We start from the raw sequence: 25,300 nt of genomic DNA, 5'->3' as shown, positions 1-25,300 counted from the left end.
AAGAACATTGGTGGTCACTGGTAAGTGGGAAGAATGTCCCTTACATTGGTGATCTGTGGGAAAAAGGGGGTGTGGGTTTTGATCTTGTAGGTGGTGTGAGTAGGTGCTGCCTCCGTCCCTATGTCTTGAAAAAAAGAGGGGGTTTTTTGGTGTCTCAAGCCAAGGATAATGGGACTTTGTGGGCAAGTAAGTATCAATTAAACATGAGTAAAATTATATCTCAATTTATTACCAAATTTTACATGGAAGTAAATAAATAAATAAGAAAATATTGTAACTCAGTTGTGAGCATTGGTGTTGGGTAGAGGCCCAATGTGATAAAGATAAGAAATAAGGAAAGAAGGATTCTCAATGAATCCGTGACACATGTGATAAGTTGTGACAGTTTTATGGATCTTGTCTCTGTGTATTCCGTGTGTAGGTGGTTCACAGAGTTTCATCCATAATTTCTAACGCGTTTCGGCTGTATCAGCCTTTTTCAAAGTTTTTCCGTCACCCAGCTGTAATGTATAAACGATAATATTCAATATTTCCATTTGTTGGAAATATACGTAAAATTAGTATATAAAAATAATAATAGATACATACTTGTATTTAAAATCTTGTTTCTGCAAACCAAAATTTGCCTTTGTCCCCTCTAAACCTGCAGCAAGGAGCCGTGTGGTACCATGGTCTGGAAGGATATATTAATTGTATTTTTTATATCGTATGAGAAATAGGGGTCATATACTGCCAATGTTGGCTACTCACATCCAGGTTTGGAGGTGTTCATATAAGGATATTGAATTGTTGTTCCAGTAGTGTCCTGGATCGTTCTGGAAGGAGTATATATGTGTATGGTTATATTATATCTCCCAAGGTAAGTAATTAATATGGGTGTCCAAGCCCAGATAAACACTTACATTTGCAGATTTATACGGATTTAAAGGAGGGGAAGGTATCTCTCCTGATGCCGCAGTCAGAAGTGAATTGCTGCCGCCAGTCAGTCATTCTGAAAAGGGTCATATGTCTATGAAGTGTTTTTTACAATTTGTAAGTTTGTGTGTAAAAAGTATTTTATTTGTGACTTCAAGCAAAAGAACGTTCGTCCAGACTTACATTTTTCAAGGAGATATTGGTGTGAAAAGAAGAGGTAAGGTCCTTCACCGCCGCTGGTCCACGTCCGTCCTGTTCCCTCTACAAGAGGGAAGTGAGGGTGGACGCCGGCTCCCCGGCCTTATAAAGCCGTTCGCGCATGCGCGTAGTGCGCCGCACGTCATCGGCTTCTTCCGTCAGTGACTCAGGCTTTTGTACTGCGCAGGCGCCTGGGTGATGCGCGCGCAGTACGAGCCGGTCCTGACAACTCGGCCACCGACACAGTGTATGGGAGATCTAGGAAAAGACCCAGCCCAGATTTCCGTCTCCATGGTAGCCCCTGTCACAGGGAGGTGGCAGGGGCTTACCGTGCCGGGTGCAGGATGGAGGGAAACAAAGTGGTTTGCTCATGAAAACAAGATGTACATCTTCATATAAATATATATACACAGAACTATTACATGTAGTGCAAGAAAAAAGAGAAAAGCAGTAAATAAATAATAATTATATATATGTAACATTCTTATGGTTCGTTTTAACAGCAGTAATTATATCTAAATGCCCAAGAGGATATCCCCAATGGAGGTGTTGAAGGAATATCCACAGGTCCGGCACATCAAAAAGGGGGGGATCCGGGCAGGAATTTTGAAAGGACATTTAAGTGTGATCTCAAAATTCTGGTATCTTGGGATAGATCCCATGATGTATGTATGGTCTGATTGGTGGTGGTTATATTTTTTCTTATGATGTTAATCTGTTTTACCAGATGCAAAACCTTCCAGAAATGGTCTGAAACTTTCTGTTTCGTTAAGCCCTGGGTATTTGGTGGCATTTAGACGCCTGATCCATCTCATCTCCATTTGTAAGAGTTTCTTATTCCAATCGCCCCCCCGTTGCGGTATGTGCATTCTCTCTAGGGCGATGAATGTGACTTTCGGCATTTTGTTGTTGTGCATGTTTTTGACATGTCTGCCAAGCGGTGGATGGAAATTGCATATTTCCATACTTTGGATATGCTTGTTGATTCTCTTGCCCATTTCCTGTTTGGTCTTGCCAACATAAAACGACCCACATTCGCACCTCATAAGGTACACGACTCCTCTCGTCCTACAGTTGACATAGTGTCGTGGTCTAAAATGTTCACCATTGGGGAGGATGGTGTCCGTGCATTTTTTTATGACACTGCACTGTGTGCAAGTACCACAAGGGTATGTACCTTTATCCTTACATGGATCCTTCCTTTTTTCCTTGAATTCGCTATGTATTAGGTTTTGTTTGAGGGAGCCGGCCTTTTTGTAGGTCACTAGTGGGCCGTCTGGTACAAATGGTTTCACCACAGGGTCTTCACTTAGTATGTTCCAATGTTTCTGGAGGATTTCTTTTATTTTGTAATGTTTATTTGTGAATCGTAGAATGATACGACTTTTTTCTCCTTGTTCTTTTACTTCATCCATTTTTTTAGTTTGAAATAGGAGTTCGTTCCTTTGTCGTTTTTTTACCTTATTAAATGCTTTCCTGAGAGTGCTTCTGGTATACCCTCTTTCTAGTAGTCTACCCGTAAGGAGATCGGCTTCTTTTTGGAAATCATCCTCATCTGTACAGTTCCTCTTTAATCTTAGGAATTGGCTATATGGTATAGCTCTTTTCAATGATGTTGGGTGGAAACTTGTGGCATGCAAGATTGAGTTTCCCGCTGTTTCCTTGCGGTAAAGAGTGGTTTTGATTGTTCCATTGTCCTCTTTTAGTATCCAAGTGTCTAAGAATGCAATCTTACTCTTATCATAGTTGAGTGTAAAATACATGTTGTATGTATTGTTGTTCATTACTTTCAAGCATTCTCCAATTAAGTTTTCCGGACCTGTCCAAATGATGAAAATATCATCTAGGAAACGCTGCCATAATAATATATGGTCTACAAAGGTGCTGTTTTTCTCTTCACCCAGAAAATCAGATTCCCAGGCTCCTAAATAAATGTTCGCATACGATGGTGCGCAGCTCGTACCCATCGCAACACCGCACGTTTGTAGGTAGTAGGTGCCATTAAATGTGAAAACATTGTGGTTCAATATATATTCCAACATTGTTACAATGAATTCGTTAAAGTTGTGGTCCCATTCACTCTGTTGTTTGAGTGTTTCTCTTATTATCTCAATGCCTTTTTTATGGGGAATGTTGTTGTAAAGGGCTTCAACATCAATGGTAATCAAGAAAGCATCTTCTGGTATTGTTAGATCATCAAGTATCTGGAGTAGGTGGACTGTGTCTTTAAGATATGATGGAAGCTTGGTCACATGTGGTCTCAGGTATGCATCGATAATTTTACTTGTTGTCTCAGTAAGATTACCATTCCCAGATACAATTGGTCTCCCTGGTGGGTTATCCTTGTTCTTGTGTATCTTTGGCAATGCATATAACGTGGGGGTTCTGGGGTGTTTAGTCCTCAAGTAGGTCCATAGGGACTCCGTAATCGTACCTTCATTTAAGGCTCTATCCAGTTTTCTATAGAAATCTTCCTTGAAGGTCTCCAACATGACAGGTAATATTTCTTTATAACATTTTTTGTTGTTCAAAATATTTAAACACATCATTTTATATTGGTCATTATCCATCAGGACAACATTGCCCCCTTTATCAGAGGGCTTAATTGTGATGTTCTCATTATCCTGGAGTTCCTTCAGGGCCTTCTTTTGGTGTTTTGTTAGATTCTGTGTAATCCCTTGATCCTTTAATTGGTTAATTTCCTTTGTGGTCTCCCGTACAAAGAGGGCAATTGCCGGATTTGTATTGAGGGGTGGGAAGGCACTTGATTTTTTCTTAAATCTTTTAAGGGATATTCCCCTCGGGGGGTCTGTTTCCGGTTCCTCCTCCTCACTGTCTATTGTGGTGTCATCGTCCGTCCAATCTTCTAGTCCTCCTTCCTCCAACAGTAAATTTAGATCCCTAATAGCTCTAAATTCAGCTGCTGTGAATTTAGTCTGTGGTTCTTCCGTTTGTTTCTTGCTGTACATAACTCTTAAAAGTAATTTCCGGGCAAAAAGGTTGATGTCCTTTATAGTTTCAAACTTATCTGTGGTTCTATTTGGACAAAATGAGAGCCCTAATTTTAGGACCACAGTTTGTTCAGTAGTTAGTGTATGTTGGGAAAGATTTATAATGGTATGTTCCCTTGTTTCATCTATTATGTGGGGTTGGTTTTCTTCTTCTGGGTTTTCCCTAAAAAAAGCTTTTGAGATTTTGGGTCACTGTCTTTGTTGCCTCTTGGTCTTAGGAATATTTTGTGGTGTTTAATTGGGGCTGTACCTTCTTCTGCGTTAGGTATGTCCGCTTCCCTGGGGAAAACATGCACAACAACAAAATGCCGAAAGTCACATTCATCGCCCTAGAGAGAATGCACATACCGCAACAGGGGGGCGATTGGAATAAGAAACTCTTACAAATGGAGATGAGATGGATCAGGCGTCTAAATGCCACCAAATACCCAGGGCTTAACGAAACAGAAAGTTTCAGACCATTTCTGGAAGGTTTTGCATCTGGTAAAACAGATTAACATCATAAGATAACCACCACCAATCAGACCATACATACATCATGGGATCTATCCCAAGATACCAGAATTTTGAGATCACACTTAAATGTCCTTTCAAAATTCCTGCCCGGATCCCCCCCTTTTTGATGTGCCGGACCTGTGGATATTCCTTCAACACCTCCATTGGGGATATCCTCTTGGGCATTTAGATATAATTACTGCTGTTAAAACGAACCATAAGAATGTTACATATATATAATTATTATTTATTTACTGCTTTTCTCTTTTTTCTTGCACTACATGTAATAGTTCTGTGTATATATATTTATATGAAGATGTACATCTTGTTTTCATGAGCAAACCACTTTGTTTCCCTCCATCCTGCACCCGGCACGGTAAGCCCCTGCCACCTCCCTGTGACAGGGGCTACCATGGAGACGGAAATCTACCGGCCACGGCTGGGTCTTTTCCTAGATCTCCCATACACTGTGTCGGCGGCCGAGTTGTCAGGACCGGCTCGTACTGCGCGCGCATCACCCAGGCGCCTGCGCAGTACAAAAGCCTGAGTCACTGACGGAAGAAGCCGATGACGTGCGGCGCACTACGCGCATGCGCGAACGGCTTTATAAGGCCGGGGAGCCGGCGTCCACCCTCACTTCCCTCTTGTAGAGGGAACAGGACGGACGTGGACCAGCGGCGGTGAAGGACCTTACCTCTTCTTTTCACACCAATATCTCCTTGAAAAATGTAAGTCTGGACGAACGTTCTTTTGCTTGAAGTCACAAATAAAATACTTTTTACACACAAACTTACAAATTGTAAAAAACACTTCATAGACATATGACCCTTTTCAGAATGACTGACTGGCGGCAGCAATTCACTTCTGACTGCGGCATCAGGAGAGATACCTTCCCCTCCTTTAAATCCGTATAAATCTGCAAATGTAAGTGTTTATCTGGGCTTGGACACCCATATTAATTACTTACCTTGGGAGATATAATATAACCATACACATATATACTCCTTCCAGAACGATCCAGGACACTACTGGAACAACAATTCAATATCCTTATATGAACACCTCCAAACCTGGATGTGAGTAGCCAACATTGGCAGTATATGACCCCTATTTCTCATACGATATAAAAAATACAATTAATATATCCTTCCAGACCATGGTACCACACGGCTCCTTGCTGCAGGTTTAGAGGGGACAAAGGCAAATTTTGGTTTGCAGAAACAAGATTTTAAATACAAGTATGTATCTATTATTATTTTTGTATATACTAATTTTACGTATATTTCCAACAAATGGAAATATTGAATATTATCGATTATACATTACAGCTGTGTGACAGAAAAAACTTTGAAAAAGGCTGATACAGCCTAAACGCGTCAGAAATTATGGATGAAACTCTGTGAACCACCTACACACGGAATACACAGAGACAAGATCCATAAAACTGTCACAACTTATCACATGTGTCACGGATTCATTGAGAATCCTTCTTTCCTTATTTCTTATCTTTATCACATTGGGCCTCTACCCAACACCAATGCTCACAACTGAGTTACAATATTTTCTTATTTATTTATTTACTTCCATGTAAAATTTGGTAATAAATTGAGATATAATTTTACTCATGTTTAATTGATACTTACTTGCCCACAAAGTCCCATTATCCTTGGCTTGAGACACCAAAAAACCCCCTCTTTTTATCTGTGGGAAAAATGGCCCTTACATATGTGGTCAGTGGGAAGATTGTTCCTTGCATTGGTGGTCAGTGGGAAGAATTGTCCTTACATTGGTGGCCAGTGGGAAGAATTGTCCTTACATTGGTGGCCAGTGGGAAGAATTGTCCTTACATTGGTGGCCAGTGGAAAGAATTGTCCTTACATTGGTGGCCAGTGGAAAGAATTGTCCTTACATTGGTGGCCAGTGGAAAGAATTGTCCTTACATTGGTGGTCAGTGGGAAGAATGCTCCTTACATTGGTGGTCAGTGGGAAGAATGTTCCTTGCATTGGAGGTCAGTGGGAAGAATGTCCCTTACATTGGTGCCTTCTGAGAAGAACACCTCCTCACAGATGGATTAAAAGATCTTTGGTGTCAGTGGTTACATATCTGAGAGCCTGAGGCATAAATAGCTAACTATTCAAGGAAACACCTAGCAACCTTTGACGTGACCCCAGGGTTTCTACTGAACCCTAGTTAAGAAAGGCTGCCTTAAGGACATATGACAGAAGGTTAGGAAGATCAATGTCCTCCACAAAGACTTTCTTCTCCAAAAATAATTAAAGACAAATCTTAGAATCTATAGCAGATCTAAGGCCCCTTTCACACACGCGGACAGTTCATTTCATCAGTTCAGTCACGTTTTTTTAAAGAAAAAACAGATGAAGATGACATAAGTTTGTCATGAGTTTTTTACATCCTCCAGCCAGAGTCCTTAACCACTTGAGTCTCAGAGCAATTTTTTCTTGCAAAAACAGAAAGTTTGTCCATTTACATCAGTTTTTCATCCGATCCTGTTTTCTAACGGGAGAGATATAGGGCTTTAAACGGTTAAAAAAAAAACAGATGTTCACAGAAGCGGATGAAAAAGGATGTAAATAGATCTTCATCCATATACATTTTGTTTTTTTATAGAGATGCATTGATGTCTGTTTCTCATCTGTCAACAGGTGAATGAAAAACAGAAAAAAAAGGTGAAAGGTGCAATCAGCGTAATTATCTCTTGAATAAAATGTTTTTTAAATCCCTAACATTTCTTCAGAGAACAATATATGGTGTTAACTTTATGCAGTTTTGTTTCACTCTAGGCCCTAACTGTGTCAATTCAGTACGGATGTTATCATGTTTCTGGCACTGTTAGGCCCCGTTCACATAGGGGCGACGCTACTTCGCACCGCGACCTCCGAGGTTGCGGTGCAAGCAGCGCGCCGCGACCTCGGAGCGGCCGCCATGGACTTCATAACATTGAAGTCTATGGCGGTCGCCTCCTGGTCGCCCCAAAGAAGCTCCGGACCCTTTTTCTAAGTCGGAGCGACTTGTGTCGCTCCTATTAGAACGGGTCCGCAGCTTCCCTATGGGAGGCGACCTACGGCGACCTGTGAGGCGACCAGGTCGCCTCACAGGTCGCCTTAGTGTGAACCGGGACTTAGTGTAAAGCTCATTGCACATCTGTATATAATATATGTAGCACTGCCCCCTAGAGGACTGCTGAGAATTGCACTTTCTGGGTTCCCCTTAGCAACTGATAGCAGCCAAATAGCTCAGTCAATAATCAATCCAGGGGATGTTGTTTTTTTTGTGTCTTTATTTAGAACTGGGATAGGAGAAGGGATGAGTTGGATACTCCAACCATGAACCATGCACGATCTTGAGGACAACTAGCTGTAGTGTGCGGCAAGGCCGCTGCTTCACCCTGACACAAAAGTGAAGATAGATAATGTGATCCTGTTTAAGTTATTATTCAGGGTCTTACTTGGCACCCCCTTTCTCACTTGCTGTGTGCACTGACACCTGTCCACTGACTCTCCACTAGAGCGGTCCCCTTTCCTGGGCAGACCCCTGGCAAGCTTCTCAGTACTCACGGACACTGTTTTTCCCAAGGTTGCTCTGCCTCCAACTCCACTTGTCAGCTTCCTGGACCTTCTGGCTCCACACCAAACTCTTGGCTCACTAGGCCGACCGCCTGTAACCACCTTCCACAACAGACAGGAGGAGAGGCAGCCATCACCCTCCTCCTGGGACCTGGCTTCCTGCCCAAAGACCCCCTGTCACATGTGCCCCTGGCTTTTATAACATATCCCAGGATGCACCACTGTTTGTGCCAACCCACTGGGATAGTCATAAAAGCCTGTGTCACTGGCTGGGCTTCCTCCCTATTGTATACAGTGGGGACACTCCCTAAGCCCAGATGAATCCCACCCTGAGCACATGTAACAGGCCTAACTACTGATCAGGCTCCCCTGATAAGCAGATGGAGCAGACTCAAATTTACCTGCTACTCCCCTGTTAAGCAGGCAGAGCAAACTATTCTCCCTGCCTAGCACCTATCTAGGAGGGTGCTACATATATTTAAAGTGTTTGGGGGAAAGGAGAGGTGTTTAAAAATGATCAGAGCCCCCCGGGTCATATACAGGGGTGTCAAACTCAATTTCATCATGGGCCGGTTCTATCTATAGCCCACCACCATCAGAGGTCAAGAGCCCCCACCCCCCTTACATCACAGTGCATCCCCCTTACCATGTGCTGCTGCTGGGAAGAAGCTGGAGGCAGAGCTGGGAAGTAAAAACTGCAGGGTCTGGAGGTGGACAAGAGGAGGTCTGGAGTCAGCTGCTGGAGTCTGCTGAATGTTGAGACCAGTGGAGGCGGAGGGAGTGCTGGGGCTGCACAGAGAGGTGCAGGATTTGTAGGAGGAGTTTTGTCCTCCTCTCTGCTGCCAACTGCTGAGATGGAGGGGGGGGGGGCTTGTGGGGTGGTAGAGACAAGCCTCTCTGCAGCTGCATGGGGTAGCACAGGATCTGGCAGAGGAGTTCTGTCCTCTCTGCTGCGACAAGGTGGGGGCAGATAAAGTAGGTGCAGCAGCTGTAGGAGTAGTGCTAGGGCAACATGAAATGGTCTGGAGGGCCAGATTCGGCCCACGGACCTTGTGTTTGACATATGTAGTCTAGGCATTCCACTGCTGCCTAGCTTATTAAAAAAAAGTTTGCAGGCAGGCAGGTAAGAATAATTTATTGCAGAAGGGACATAGTAGGTCTCTTTTACAATAAAAAGCACACCTGCTCACAATTTTTTTCTTAGGGGGATGGGGTGTAGTTCTAATTTATTATAGTGGCTGTAAACCTCTGAAATCAAAAAAGCATGACCGCTGCAATATATACTTGCCTCTATCCAAAGCACCTACTGTGATTTCTTTCCTTCCTCTACTCTTTTCAATTAATTACTGGCAGCTTATGCCAACATCAGCAGGTGATTGGCGGTCCTTTCCCTACTCACGTCTTAGATTACACCCAACTTTCCTCCATTTGCTGAGCAGTGTGTGACATCAGATCCCTGCCCCCTCCTTAAGGAGAAATGCTGTCTAAATTCTGTAATTTGTAAAGAAGAGAGTGCTGCAGATAAACAGGTACAAATAATGTATTTTGGATGTTTCATCTCTGTGTATCACCTGAGGCCAGTCACTTCACTGGGTGTATGTAAGGGTTTACAACCACTTTAGGAAATCTGGTTCCCTTTGGCCATATCTACACTACTTACTCTGCTGTAAGCAATTCGAAATACACTGATGCCAATTTCCTAAAGGAGTTGAAAATCTGCAATTATCTAACCATGCAAAAAGTAAATTCCTCTTTACTAATTTCATCTATACATGACTGGATATTCAAAGTAAATAAAGATAACATTTATTGAGTGAAGATTCTCAACTCCTATAGTAAATCAGCCTTATGGTCTGCTGCTGGGTGGAGGTAGGGCTGTCTTACTGAATGGGCACGCTGGGCAGTTGCCCGGGGGGGGCCCCACCTGCCCAGTGACCCAGCCCCAGCCAAGCATTTGTCCCGACTCCCGTGTGCATCCCGCAGCTGAACTTAGCAGTTAACAACCGCCTGTCAGCCCTGCGCTGCTGTCAGGCCATTTGGGACGTGAAGGGGGAGCCCACAACTGCAGGAATGCCTGTCCGCCTCCACGGGAACAGGCAAACACAAGTCGGGTCTGACTCCCGTCCATGTGTGTGTTCCCCCCGGACCCAGCTGCCGAACTTGGAAGCTGTCATTAGCCTGGCACTGCTGTACCAATAAATATCACCTTAGCGAAAATTTGCATTTTTATTCTCGTGGGTGATTGTGTAGGCGGGGCCCCAGTGCACTGCATTGCCCGGGGGCCCTATAATGCTCTTAAGATGGCACTGGGTGGAGGACCTGATACACCCCCTCTCCGGATCCCTCCCAGACTAGCTAATTCAATATTGTTGACTGAGATAAAAGAAGATTATTCATTTTTTTGCAATATTTCTTTGACAATGACAAAGGACACAATTTTAGAGAGAAAAAAGTTTATTTGCTCCGAAATATGTTTGAAACAAGATACGAATGTGTCATAAAATGGACTGGAAGTCCTAGCTAGCATTAGATTATTTTATTGACAATGCAAAAACATTGCAGAAATATAAGATTACCCAAATACCAATTGACGTAGATGAGTAGACGGAGAGAGCAGTCCATATAATCACTTAGGCTCAAATCACGCTTGGTCTTGTGTTATGGCCAAATCAGACATTGACCTCACATTGAATGATGTCATCTGTTGGGGTGAGAAGCCACAGATAGCCGTTGTCATAAGTGACGTGTTTGAAAGTAGCGTAGAGGTCCAGCTGGGTCCAAGATGTTCCAATTGGGGTTTTGGCACTGATTCCATCCCTAAAACAAAAATATTTCTCACTTATACAACATTAAAAAAGTAATATTAACCACTTCAATACCGGGCACTTTCACCCCCCTTCCTGCCCAGGCCATTTTCAGCGTTCAGCGCTGTCACACTTTGAATGAAAATTGCGCGGTCATGCAACACTGTACCCAAATGAAAGTTTATCATTTTCTTCCCACAAATGGAGCTTTCTTTTTTTGGTATTTAATCACCACTGGGGTTTTTTTGGCTAAAAAACAAACAAAAAAAAGACAGAAAATTTTGAAAAAAAAAGTTTTAGTTTTTCTTCTTCACTGATGTGCGCTGATTAGGCGGCATTGATGGACACTGATGAGGTGGCACTTATGGGCACAGATAGGTGGCAATGATGGGCATGGATAGGTGGCACTGATGGGCACGGATAGGTGGCACTGATGGGCACTGATAGGTGGCACTGATGGGCACTGATAGGTGGCACTGATGGGCACTGATAGGTGCCAATAATGGGCACGGATAGGTGGCACTGCTGGGCACTAATAGGTGGCACTGATGGGCACTAATAGGTTGCACTGATAGGCAGCACTGATGGGCACTTATGGGCGGCACTGATGGACAGCACTGATGAACAGGCACTGATGGGTACTGATAGGCAGCACTGACTACCATCACTGATGGACATTGATTGGTGTTACTGCTGACCACTAATTGGTGGCACTGCTGGGCTATGACTGGGGGCACTGCTGGGGCTACATTGATGATCAGTGCTCTGATTACCTGTACAGTTCTTCTGTGCGAGGAGATGCTGCTGATCGGCTCTCCTCACACTGACAGAGTATGAAACGAGGAGAGACGAAAACGGCACTTCCGTGTTTAAATGTGATCGGCTGTGATTGGACATAGGCCATCACATGGTCAAAGAGCCAAGCCATCGGCTCTTTACTCAGATCAAGGTCGTGCCGATAGCGGTCATATGACGTTGCCCCAGAACGAGAGGGGATCCTCCCTGCCTTTATTTTACGATACAGCAGACGGGCAGTAGTTAAAAATAGCATTTTTGCTAAGGAAAATTTAAAGGAATCCTGGCCACCATTGGCATTATTAGGATAAGCTTTTTAGACTGACAAATGATGGATGTATAAAAGCCATGGTCACTGGATGTATCATTTAATCATAATTTGTATCATCATTGCCTATGTTAAAGTATTCCTAAAGGAAAAACTTATTTTTTTTGTTGTTTTGGATAGGGTGGAGAGGGATTGGAACACCTGTCAGTTTTTATGGTGGTCTGTGCCCCCATTAGGGAGATTCACCCTCTCAATGTGCCCTGTTTACCTTTACCATTAAAGTGGAGTTCCACCCGTTTTGCAAACTTTATAAAAATCGCTGGCATTCCTCAATTGAACACAGCATTGGCAACTTTTAATTTTTTCCTTGCTCCTTACAGTACATAATGTGTTATACATTATATTCTTCTTAAATTAACCTTGATATTCCCTCTGCAGCGGGCTCCCATCTTAATTGTGGGCATGTGAAGCCCACATGTTCCTACTTCCGACAATAGGAGCTGCTGGTTACCCAGCATGCACCTCCGGATCTCGCGCATGTGCAAAGGACCGATGGTTGAGTCCCTGGTTGCCATCTCAACAGCGGCGTCGTAGGAAGGTCCCGTTGTTATGGCAACATAAAGTAATTTGGGCAATTCACTGAATAGCCTTGCACGCACATGAAGAGCCTCAAATCAATTCAACTCACCTCCTCAACCGCCGCTGCCTCTTCTGTGTGTAATGGCAACACAACATCCATGTTCCCTTTTCCAAAATGGTGCTTAGCACCGCCTAGCACACGTCACTTCCTGTTTGCATGCAGCGATGCCCACGTGCTCCTGGGAATGATGACACACCGCGCCACAGGAAGTGACATACCTCGCCGCGGCGCCGAAGAAGGCAGATAATTGCGCATCCCTAGCAACAAGGTAAGCGGAGCAAGGAAAACATTTAAAAGTCGCCAATGCTGTGTTCATTTGAGGGATGGCAGCGATTTTTATAAAGTTTGCAAAATGGGTGGAACTCCGCTTTAAAAGTGAAAGTAAAAAAAAAAAAATCCCAAATTTTGGGTTCTCCCCAGAACAGTAATAGAGGAAAGATTTTCCAATGGGGATTCCTTTAATCTGTAAGTATTTTCTCTGACTTCCTGTTTTGGTTATGGGACATGAAGGGAGGGTAAATCCCCCCAATGGGACACAGATGGCAAAAAAAAACCCAACAGGGATTATAATATAACCCTCCCTTACTATATCCAAAATAAAAGAAAAAGTTCTACTTTAAGGGTTCAAAAAGCACCAACCATCTCAGTTGAAAAGGGAGCAAAAAGCCCCAGATCTACTAACATTATTTAGAGCATACACACATACCTGCCAACTGTCCCGTTTTCCCCCGGGACAATCCCGGCAAATAGGAGCCTGTCCCGGGTATTTTACAGTGTCCCTGTTAATCAGTAAAAAAATGTTTTTTTTTTTTTTTTTTTTTTTAATTTTGTGCCACACAGTGTCGCTCTCACCCCAGCTAAGAGTTGTAGTTCTGGCAGCAGGTTGTCTCTCTCTCTGTGCCCGCTCACTCTTCCCGCCTGTCACAAATTTAACGTGTCACCGAAGGCATTGTGTCAGAATGGTGCACTTTCCAAAATCCGCCAGCAGGGGGAGGCAGAGCACCTTCCGACAAGCTGGAGGCCTCGCACTCCATTAATTACTACTATCGATAATGTTTTTTTATAGATATAATTTATACACCTGTTAATTGATACATATATATCGTTTTCTAGCTCTAGATAAATGTGTGTACATATCCGTGTATGTGTGTGCATATATATATATATATATATATATATATTGCTCAAAAAAATGAAAACAGACCTCCATCCTCAATGGGAAAAATCTCATGCTGGATATCTATACTGGTATGGACTTGGTATGTGTTAGGATAATATGGACTGGGTAATGTGTTAGGATCTATACTGGTATGGACTATACTGGTATGGACTCTGTAATGTGTTAGGATGGTATGGACTGGGTAATGTGTTAGGATCTATACTGGTATGGACTGGGGAATGTGTTAGGATCTATACTGGTATGGACTATACTGGTATGGACTCTGTAATGTGTTAGGATGGTATGGACTGGGTAATGTGTTAGGATCTATACTGGTATGGACTGGGGAATGTGTTAGGATCTATACTGGTATGGACTGGGTAATGTGTTAGGATCTATACTGGTATGAACTATACTGGTATGGACTGGGTAATGTGTTAGGATCTATACTGGTATGGACTGGGGAATGTGTTAGGATCTATACTGGTATGGACTGGGTAATGTGTTAGGATCTATACTGGTATGGACTGGGTAATGTGTTAGGATCTATACTGGTATGGACTGGGTAATGTGTTAGTATCTATACTGGTATGGACTATACTGGTATGGACTGGGTAATGTGTTAGGATCTATACTGGTATGGACTATACTGGTATGGACTGGGTAATGTGTTAGGATCTATACTGGTATGGACTATACTGGTATGGACTGGGTAATGTGTTAGTATCTATACTGGTATGGACTATACTGGTATGGACTGGGGAATGTGTTAGGATCTATACCGGTATGGACTGGGTAATGTGTTAGGAAGGAAAGGATGCTACATTGTTTTATGTAAATGAAAATTATCACCCTACAGAGGGCTGAATTCAAAGACAGGTGAATAAAGTGTGAAATGTGCTCAGGTGTGACCATACAAAAAATGGAATATGTAAATATATATAAAGTGCAAGGTGTAAATAAGTACAATAAAACCTAATTATACCAGATAGTATAATCATACTTATTTACACCTTGCACTTTATTTATATTTCCATATTACATTTTTTCTACGGTCACATCTGAGCACATTTGACACTTTAGAATTGCAGGGAATTGTGATGAGAATTTTAAACTTTAGGCAGAAGTAGTGCAGCTGAATGGGAGAATATTTCCAACTCTGCTACTTTGGCCTCAAGTTTTCAATTCCCTTTTCAATTTCCTGTAATTCTCTCTTTATGAAGTAGACCCTATAATCTGATAAGTAGGCGGAGATTAATTATGCGGAGTGGGCGGAGCTTCTGGGAAGTGGGTGTGGTAAGTAATTACAAAAAAAAAAGTAATTAAAAAAAAAAATAAATCTGCAAAGTGTCCCTGGAAAATTTTTTAAAATGTTGGCAACTATGTACACAGCGGTTGCTGAATTATATGTACTTGTCTAACTGGCTCATTCTCAACATTCTGAACGAATACTTCTTTACAAAACCGAGGGGTTTTTTTTACACATTCCCTTAATGTTACTGCATACATAGTTAGAGAAATACCTTCTGTACACGTTGCCTGCTGAGTTCACACCGTACACGGAACCATCTGTGCCAACCTCTATCATTGACAGAGCACCTTCAATCTGCTGCCATTGGGTTCCCTGGCAGGATGTTGGGCTGACATTGTGTCGGAAGAAAATATTGTCAGCGCTGTTGACTCCCCAGCACCCCACTGGCCCACAGCTGTAATATTTCAGTGCCCCCGGCAGTGGGGTCCAGGTTACAGCAGAAGATCTTGAAACTGTGTCACTCTCTCTCAAGCAGTAAATGTTGTCCTGTGCATTCACTCCACTTAGGAACCGATTACCACCAGCATCCACCTGCTTCAAAAGCTCTGTTGAAAATACGCAAAAAAAAAAACATTAGTCCACTAAATTGAGTGTAACGACAATGAAAACAATATTTAAATGGGATTGGAACTCTCCTATGTAGCATAGATCTCATTATTAGCTAAAGCATGGTGGCCAAGTGTCCTTCTCTTTGTATAATAGGCAACAATTACGTAAAATGTCCTGTGCCATCTCAAGGCCAATGACATGTCCCATCAGACCGGGGAAACACAAAGTTGCCAGCGGGCGGCCTTTTTTCCTTGTCGCAGGAAAATGTCCATCCAATCTTTCCAGGACTAAAAATGTAAGTGTGGCTGCTATCTAGGACCTCACCAATATGATTAAGAAAAAAACAAAGACATAAGCACCAATAATACTAAGAAAAAACTTTTAACCAGTTTACGACCGGCCGCCGCAGATGTACTGAGGCAGCCAGCCGCTCCCAGGCAAATCGCTGTACATGTACGGCGCTCGCTCTCGGGAGTCTAGGCGGCGAGCGCGCGCAGCCAGCGGCACGCTCCTACCCCCACTTGTCAGAGGGGAAGCCGATAGAGCGGGTAGGCGCCTCTGATTGCCACCTGACACCCGCGATCGCTCCCCGCTGAGAGAGAAGGACAGTCAGCTGTTGTAAACACAGCTGACCGTCCTTCTCCCTGGGATGATCATAGAGATCATGTGATCCTGCTATATAGGATCACATGTCTCTATGGTCATCTCAGAAGCCACGCCCCCCCCCCCCCCACAGTTAGAATCACTCCCCTAGGGTCACATTTAACCCCTTGATCACCCACAGTGTTAACCCCTTCACTGCCAGTGTCATCATTACAGTTACAGTGCACATTTTTAGCACTGATTACTGTAGTAATGTCACTGGTTCCCCCCAAAAGTGTCAAAAATGTCAGTTAGGGGTCCGATCTGTCCGCCTCAATGTCACAGTCCCGCTAAAAATCGCAGAGTACTGCCATTACTAGTAAAAAAAAAAAACAATAAAAATGACATAAATCTTTCCCGTAGTTTGTAGACGTGATAACTTTTGTGCAAACCAATCAAAATACGCTTATTGGGATTTTTTTCTACCAAAAATATGTAGCAGAAAACAAATTGGCCTAAAATGTTAAAAAAGTTTGATTTTAAATTTTTTTTTTGGGAATGTTATATAGCAGAATGTGAAAAATATTGTTTTTTTTTTTTCAAAATTATCGCTCTTTTTTTGTTTATAGAGCAAAATATAAAATTTGCACAGGTGATCAAATACCACCAAAAGAAAGCTCTATTTGTGGGAAAAAAAGGACATAAATTTTGTTTGGGTACAGCGTCGCACGACCGCGCAATAGTCCGTTAAAGTAACGCAGTGCCGAATCGCAAAATAGGGCCTGGTCCGGAAGGGGGTAAAATCTTCCGGGGCTGAAGTGGTTAAGGTAATAGGACTGCTGCTACCACTTTAAGAGTGCACCCACACACTATAGAATGTCAATTTGTAGTATATAGCGGTGGTGCGCTGTCCAATTCAGCAAACACCCAATTCATTAAAACATCCACATGGACACATCTGTCAGTATACTCATATGTGCAAGTACAATCCTGGTAGTATGATAAACTGGTAAATATAAGACCCCGTTCACATAGGGGCGACGCTACTTGCTGGGGCGACCTCGGAGCGGCATGCACGGACTTCATATCATTGAAGTCAATGCAGGTCGCCTCCAGGTCGCCCCAAAGTAGTACAGGACCCTTTTTCTAAGTGGGAGCGACTTGTGTCGCTCCGATTAGAACGGGTCCTGTGCTAATCTATGTCAGGCGACCCACTGCGACTTGTCGCCTGACAAGTCGCGCTAGTGTGAACCATACACAGTGAAATAAACAGTGATAAATTATACATCAAAATAGCAAAAAATAGAAAAAACAAAAATTCAAAAAGTTTAAAAAAAAAGTCCATTAAAAGTGATATTAACCGCTTGCCGACCGCCGCAAGTAAATTTACTGCGGCGGTCAGCCCCTGCCAGGCAGAGTGACGTTAATTAACGTCACTAGCCTGGGAGGGTCTGGGGAGCGAGCGAGCGCGCGCCGCCGGAGGCGCGCTCCCGCTCCCGCGTGGTCACGGACCCCCCCGCGCGTGTGACCGGCGCTCACTCGGCGATCGTCGGGGGAGAGGGAGAAAGTCAGGCAGCTAGTGTAAACAAGCCACCTGTCATTCTCCTCGCTGTAAAGACACTGATCACTCAGATCTACTATGTAGATCTGTTGATCAGTGTCCTTTCACCTCAAGCCACAGCCAATCACAGTAGAAAGCACGCCCCTAGGGACACACACAGCCCCTCCCTCTCAAATAAAGTTAACCCCTTCACTACCAGTGTATTTTTACAGTAACAGTGCATATATATAGCACTGATTACTGTAGAAATGTCACTGGTAACCCCAAAAGTGTCAAAAATTTCAGTCAAGGGTCCGATCTGTCCGCCGCAATGTCGCAGTACCGCAAAAAAAATCGCAGATCGCCGCCATTACGCGTTAAAAAAAAAAACAACAAAAATGACAAAAATCTTTCCCTTTGTTAGTAAACGCGATAACTTTTGCGCAAACCAATAAAAATACGCTTTTTGCGATTTTTTTTACCAAACATAGGTAGGATAAAACAAATTGGCCGAAAATGTTAAAAAATTTAGATTTTTACATTTTTTTGGGGGGAATTTCATATAAAAAATGTGAAAAATATTGTTATTTTTGCAAAATTTACGCTCTTTTTTTGTTTATAGCGCAAAAAGTAAAAATCGCACAGGTGATCAAATACCACCAAAAGAAAGCTCTGTTTGTGGGAAAAAAAGGACGTCAAATTCGTTTAGGTACAGTGTTGCACGACCGCGCAATTGTCCGTTAAAGTCATGCAGTGCCGAATCGCTAAATACCCCCTGGTCGTTTAGCAGGAAAATCCTCCGGGGCTTAAGTGGTTAAAGGCTTTTTGTTTTTTTTAAAAAAAATAGCAAACATGTCATACTCACCCGCTCTGTTGCAGTGGTTTTGCACAGAGCAGCCCCGATCCTCCTTTTCTCGTGTTCTAAGCTGGCACTCCTGGCCCCTCCCTCCTGCCGAGTGCCCCCTGAGCAAATAGCTTGCTGTAGGGGGCCCCCCAAGCAGGTTTACTTCCGAGTCTCTGCTCTGCGTGTCCATTCACACACAGAGATGAGGCTCAGCCGTGACCCTCTGTCTCATCATTGGCTCACTGGCTGTGATTGACAGCAGCGGGAGCCAATGGCCTCAGCCAATGAGGAGGGAGAGTCCCTAGAGAGCTGAGGTTCTTGTGGACATCGCTGGATCGTGATGGGGCTCAGGTAAGTAATAGGGGGGCTGCTGCACAGAAGGGTTTTTACTTGATGGTGCTTGTATAGACTCTTATGCAGGAGTCTTTAATTGTGCTTTAAAGTCTTACTAAACCCAGGAGCCTGCATTTACTATATCTGGTCTCCCACAGTACACAGAACATGGAAATGCAATTATTTTAGTAAATATAAACTGCTTAATGCTTCCTGTGACTTTTATCAGTGTCCAGCCAACCACTGGTTAAAGCTTGTAGGAGGAGTTTTCTGACTATCCTATGAGACAGCAGGACCCCTCACCCTCTGTCTGGACAGTGCTGATTGGCCCTGTGCTGATCACATGCACCCTCCCAAGAAAACAAAACAAACAAAAAAAAAACCCTTCTGGTATGCATTTCTAGCAATGCATACCAAACTGAGCATACGCAACTTGACTTTATAGACTCTGTGTTATCAGGAAACTTTTAGGGGACAGTGGAAAAAGGGAAGGATCAGAAAAGACAGGATCAAACAGACTTTTTTCATAATGCAGAGGATTAACCCCTTAGGTTCCACAGTAAGTATAACAAGCATGCTTTACTGCATATACACACTGATTTTAGTGTAGTGGGTTTAACAATACACAACCATAGGTGTGCACAGGCTGTTGCATTAGGGTGTGCACCTCAAAGCTCAAACACATATGTGTGTGTGCATGTGTATACTGACGGTGTTAGTAAGGCAGAGGTTGGTGTCAGTTTTTATTATTTTTTATTAATTTTTACACATTTTTTAGGAGCCCCGTTAGGGAGCTCTGGTGAAATATCAGGGGTTTAAACAGGGAATCTGCACCACAAAGGGTGATTAGGGTGTGCCTAGGCACACCTGTCACACCCTGTGCGCACGCCTATGACTAGAACACACTGGTAACACTTTAAATCTACATGCACAATTCCACATTCCATCCAGACCCAGGAGTGCGCAAGAGTGGAAAACAAAATACAGCGCATTGTCTTTTTTAGGGAATGATAGGAATGCCTCTATATAGTTTATAAAATGAAGCAGTATACAGTATCTCCATATGATGTGGATAATATAAATGTGTATTAGATATGTTCATATCTGGTGTGTAATATATTTATTATCAAAGATTATTTCTTTACCTGATACAGACACCCAGTTATTATCCTGGATCTTATAGATGTTGTTGGCTCTGTTCACACCCCAAACTCCAGCAGGTCCAACAGAAACATGGATGAGCTTTCCAGGAATGTGCTTCCAGTTATTGTTTACCCATCTGTAAATGTCATCATTACTGTTCACACCGTACACTTCACCAGCGCCGGCATCAATCTGTCTCAGTTTTCCCGGGATTCGTTTGCACTGAAAATCTGAATTCAAGAAAAATCATATAATGCATATACTGTACATGCATAATAGAATATATATCATACAGTACAAACAGGTGTGACAAAAATGTTTGCACAAAAAAAAAAAGTTTTTTTTGTTTTTTTCAATATTTAAAAATTGACAATCGGCAAATGCTTACATTTAGGCTGCATTCACATGTCAGCGTATGATCGCGGGCAGAACCGCCGCGATTCGGAGATTTATTGCAAATCGCGGGACGCCTAGCGTTGCCCGTTGATTTGCAATAGCCCCCCAAACGCCGAGCGATGTTGCCGCGATTTACGCCCGCCGAATCGCGGCAACATCGCGCAAACAAAATCGCGGGACGCAATACGCTCCAAAGAAGCTCTTGTACTTTTTTGGAGCGTATTGCGTCCCGCGATTTTGTTTGCGCGATGTTGCCGCGATTCGGCGGGCGTAAATCGCGGCAACATCGCTCGGCGTTTGGGGGGCTATTGCAAATCAACGGGCAACGCTAGGCATCCCGCGATTTGCAATAAATCTCCGAATCGCGGGCGGAACCGCGGCGGTTCTGCCCGCGATCATACGCTGACATGTGAATGCAGCCTTAACATAATTTGTTTTTATGCCGAGGGTTTAGCCATACTATTGTGCATGTTGCATGCAGCATTATCGGCAGTGCAGCGCTCATCAATGCATGTTAGCACATTGAGAAGGTGTACTGTGCATTCTGCAGCGTAATGAAAAAAAAAAGCTATTTTTATTATCAGTACCTAAATTTTGGCTAGATCAGCCAGCAAACACCCAATTTATTCTCATTTATGGTGGTCACTGAGGAGTAGAGATGTACCGAACGGTTCGCCGGCGAACGGTTCCCGGCGAACTTCGAACGGTTGCGGGCGAACATATGCGATGTTCGGTCCGCCTCCTATACATCATCATTGAGGCAAACTTTGACCCTGAACATCACAGTCAGCAGACACATTCCAGGCCAATCAGCATACCTCCCTCCCACACCCTCCCACCTCCTATAAATAAGCAAGGGCAGCATCCATCTCAGATCATTTCTGTGTTACTGAGAGCAGGGAAAGTGCTGCTGCTGCTGCTGCTGCTGTTAATAGCTAGGGACAGTTGTTAGTCAGTGTTCCCGGTCTTGTTAGCCAGTGTTCTTGGTACACTCCTGCTGTAAGGACAGCACCCCAAAAAGCCCTTCCTAGGGCTGGTATTTGAGGTTTTTTTTGGATATATATATATATATATATATATATATATATATATATATATATATATATATATATATCTATCTATTGTCCCCAAAAGCCCTTTTGAGGGCTGGTATTTGTTTAATTTTCTTTTGTTCTGTGATATATATATATATATATATATATACTGTATTTTCTGGCGTATAAGACTACTTTTGAACCTCAAAAAAATCCCCCAAAAATGGGGGGTCGTCTTATACACCGAGTATAATATCTACAAGGTAAGCTAAGTATTAGTATTACCGTTAGATGTAATCTCTCAAATACATACATACGGTATACCGGTACAGGATTCCCACACAGCCAGCGTCTTGAGATTACATCTACTGGTAATACTTATACTTAGGGTACCTTGGAGATATTATGAGAGATTACATGTATTACAGTACTTGGGGTACCTTGGAGATCTATGAGAAATTTGATGTTTTTCAATGGTGTTGCCTGGCTTCGGAAAGGGGGTAATCTTATACGGTGAGTATAGCCCAAAACCTTTGTTTTAACTTGAAAATTAGGGGGGTCGTCTTATACGCCCAGTCGTCTTATACGCCGGAAAATACGGTATATATATATATATATATATATCTATTGTCCCCAAAAGCCCTTTTGAGGGCTGGTATTTGTGTAATTTTTTTTGTTCTGTGATATATATATATATATATATATATATATATATATATATATATATATATATATATATATATATTGTCCCCAAAAGCCCCTTTGAGGGCTGGTATTTGAGTATTTTTTTAATATATATATGTAGCATGTCCAGAACCAGGAAAAAAAGATCATATAGGTGTAAAAGGGGTTCCCACCATCCCTGCTCTACTGAAAAATTATCTTTTTTTTTCTGGTTCTGGACATGCTACAGAGCTGAAACTTCACAGGTACACTTTTTAGACCCCCTAGACACTAAATCACACAAAAAAAGTTCCTAAAAATTGTCATTTTTGATAGAGAGCCAATTATTGGGAAAAAAAAACTTAACAAAAAAAAAGTTTCTTTGGATTTATTGTCAGGGGGGGGGGGGGGGGTCTAAAAGGTGTACCTGTGAAGTTTCAGCTCTGTAGCATGTCCAGAACCAGGAAAAAAAATAGAATCAGGGTTAGGGCTAGGGCTAGGGTTCGGGTTAGGGCTAGGGTTAGGGTCAGGGCTAAGGTTAGGGTTATTTTTAGTGCTTAGGGTTAGGGTTAGAGGGGTAGGGGTAGGGCTACTAACTCTAACCCTAAGTATCTCACCGTAACCCTAACCCTAGCCCCTAACACTAAACCTAACCCTAACCCTCTAACCATAACCCTAACCCTCTAACCTTAACCCTAACCCTCTAAGCCTAGCCATAAAAATAACCCTAACCCTAAACCTAACCCTAACCCTAACCCTAACCCTAGCCCTAACCCTAACCCTAGCCCTAACCCTAATTCGTATTTTTTTCTGGTTCCGGACATGCTACAGAGCTGAAACTTCACAGGTACACTTTTTAGACCCCCCAGATGCTAAATCCAAAGAAATTTTTTATTTTTATTTTTTTTCTAATTTTTCCAATAATTGGCTCTCTATCAAAAAATTACAATTTTTAAGAACTTTTTTTTGTGTGATCCCTCTCCGGCATGCCACAGTCCAGGTGTTTGTCCCCTTGAAACAACTTTTCCATTACTATTGTGGCCAGAAAGAGTCCCTGTGGGTTTTAAAATTTGCCTGCCTATTAAAGTCTATGGCGGTTCGCAATGTTCGCCGGTTCGCGAACATTCGCCGATGTTCGCATTCGCCGTTCGCGAACAGCGAATTTTATGTTCGCGACATCACTACTGAGGAGTTGGATAAGACCTTGGGCTCTGAAACCTCTATAGGATCTGTCCACATCTGTGTGTGTCTGTAGTGTGTAACATATAGATGCCGGAACAGCCAGAAAATTAATAACTGGATAAGACTTTGGACGCTGCATGAAGAATAATGAGACCTGAATACAGGCGCAGAGAATTTATAAAACACAGTGTATATACAGTATCTCACATTCTGAACCAAAAATGACAATGGGGTTAATAGGTATCCAGCATTTGTGAAAAACTGAAACCTCTCTTTTGCAATGACTTGCCCTTTAGGAAAATAATGAACTAGAATAGCCGCATTCAGTGGCGTAGCGTGGGTTGTCAGCACCCGGGGCAAAGAAAGTAATTTGCGCCCCCTAACCTGCGGGATTTTAGCACTCGAGTCTCTTCCACTAGATTAGTTAAAGATACCCTTACCCCCTAAGCACATGTATTGTTTGTTATGAAAATACTGATGTAATTAAAGTAAAATGCATCTAAATACAAGTTTGAATGACCAGCGTGCCCCCTTTCAATGCAGAATGACCAGCGTGCCCCCTTCAATGCAGAATGACCAGCATGCCCCCTTTCAATGCAGAATGACCAGCGTGCCCCCTTTCAATGCAGAGAGACCAGAGTGCCCCCTTTCAATGCAGAGAGACCAGCGTGCCCCCTTCAATGCAGAGAGACTTACCTGCAGTGGCCGCTTCTCCTCAGTTCCCCGCTTCTCCTCGAGTCCTCCCACCCCCTCCTCGGCCAATGGCATGCGTTCGCCTGTCGGCCAATCATCATTCGCTATTGTCACACAATGGGTGGGCTCGGGGCGCACTGCTCTGCGCCCCGGGTCCACCCTTTTTTGAAGCCTATTAGAGCCTCTGGCTCTAACCAGGTGATTAAAAAAAAAACCCACTCTGTGACAGCGCCAGGCTGCTGACTCACTACCCGCAATTTTCAGCCATAGGGGAGCCGCGCTGGACATCTCCCAGCCTAAAGATGGAGGCAGCCGCAGCCAGTGTGTGAACTGTGTATGTCAGAGTCAGACAGGCAGAGAGACACTGCGGATGCGCCCCCCCAGATGTTGCACCCGGTGTGACTGGCCCCCCCTGCACCCCCCACGCTACGCCACTGGCCGCATTCATTTTGCAGGCTTATCTAATACCAGTGCAATGTGCATTGATGTACAGTAACCCAAGGCAACCAATCAGAAATCATTTATATTAGTTTACCCATTCCAAGATACTTAATACTGAATTCTGATTGGGTTTAAAAGGATAAATGCAAACACCTTATAGTGTCCCTATAAGATAGAAATAGAAGGGAAGGGGGAGAGATCTTACCTCCAGAAGCAGAGATTCCAGCACACAGCAGGAGGAGGCTCACAGCAAACAACATCTTGGTAGGTGAGGATGCAGGTAGAAGGTATAGAGAGCTGGGAGAGCTTGTTGTATATATAATGCCTGGACTCCACCTATTGTGGGAAACTCGTCTAGGATTGGCTGACAGAAGGAATTGAATTTAATAAACATAGTGAGTTTTTTTTAAACTGATTTAAACTAAATGTATATATATATATATATATATATATATAGATATAGATATATACATACAGTGGGTACAGAAAGTATTCAGACCCCCTTAAATTTTTCACTCTTTGTTATATTGCAGCCATTTGCTAAAATCATTTAAGTTCATTCTTCTTCCTCATGAATGTACACATAGCACCCCATACTGACAGAAAAACACAGAATTGTTGACATTGTTGCAGATTTATTAAAAAAGAAAAACTGAAATATCACATGGTCCTAAGTATTCAGACCCTTTGCTCAGTATTTAGTAGAAGCCCCCTTTTG

At 43.0% G+C, this 25,300-nt stretch overlaps 1 pseudogene across 1 annotated transcript; it reads right to left on the bottom strand.

Moving 5' to 3' along the window:
• Positions 1-10,768: 10,768 nt before the first annotated feature.
• Positions 10,769-24,876, bottom strand: LOC309567682 (fish-egg lectin-like; annotated as a pseudogene). Its single transcript, XR_014226129.1, has 4 exons — positions 24,788-24,876; positions 20,176-20,403; positions 15,394-15,727; positions 10,769-11,021 (listed from the first exon to the last, which is right to left on the bottom strand). The product of XR_014226129.1 is annotated as a fish-egg lectin-like (transcript).
• Between the last annotated feature and the right edge of the window lie 424 nt (positions 24,877-25,300).

Source organism: Pelophylax lessonae (genome assembly GCF_965119305.1).
Source record: "Pelophylax lessonae genome assembly, chromosome: 12".
Lineage (NCBI taxonomy): Eukaryota > Metazoa > Chordata > Amphibia > Anura > Ranidae > Pelophylax > Pelophylax lessonae.
The sequence above is the reverse complement of the archived record's forward strand: the minus strand, read 5'-3'. Positions and strand labels throughout refer to the sequence as shown.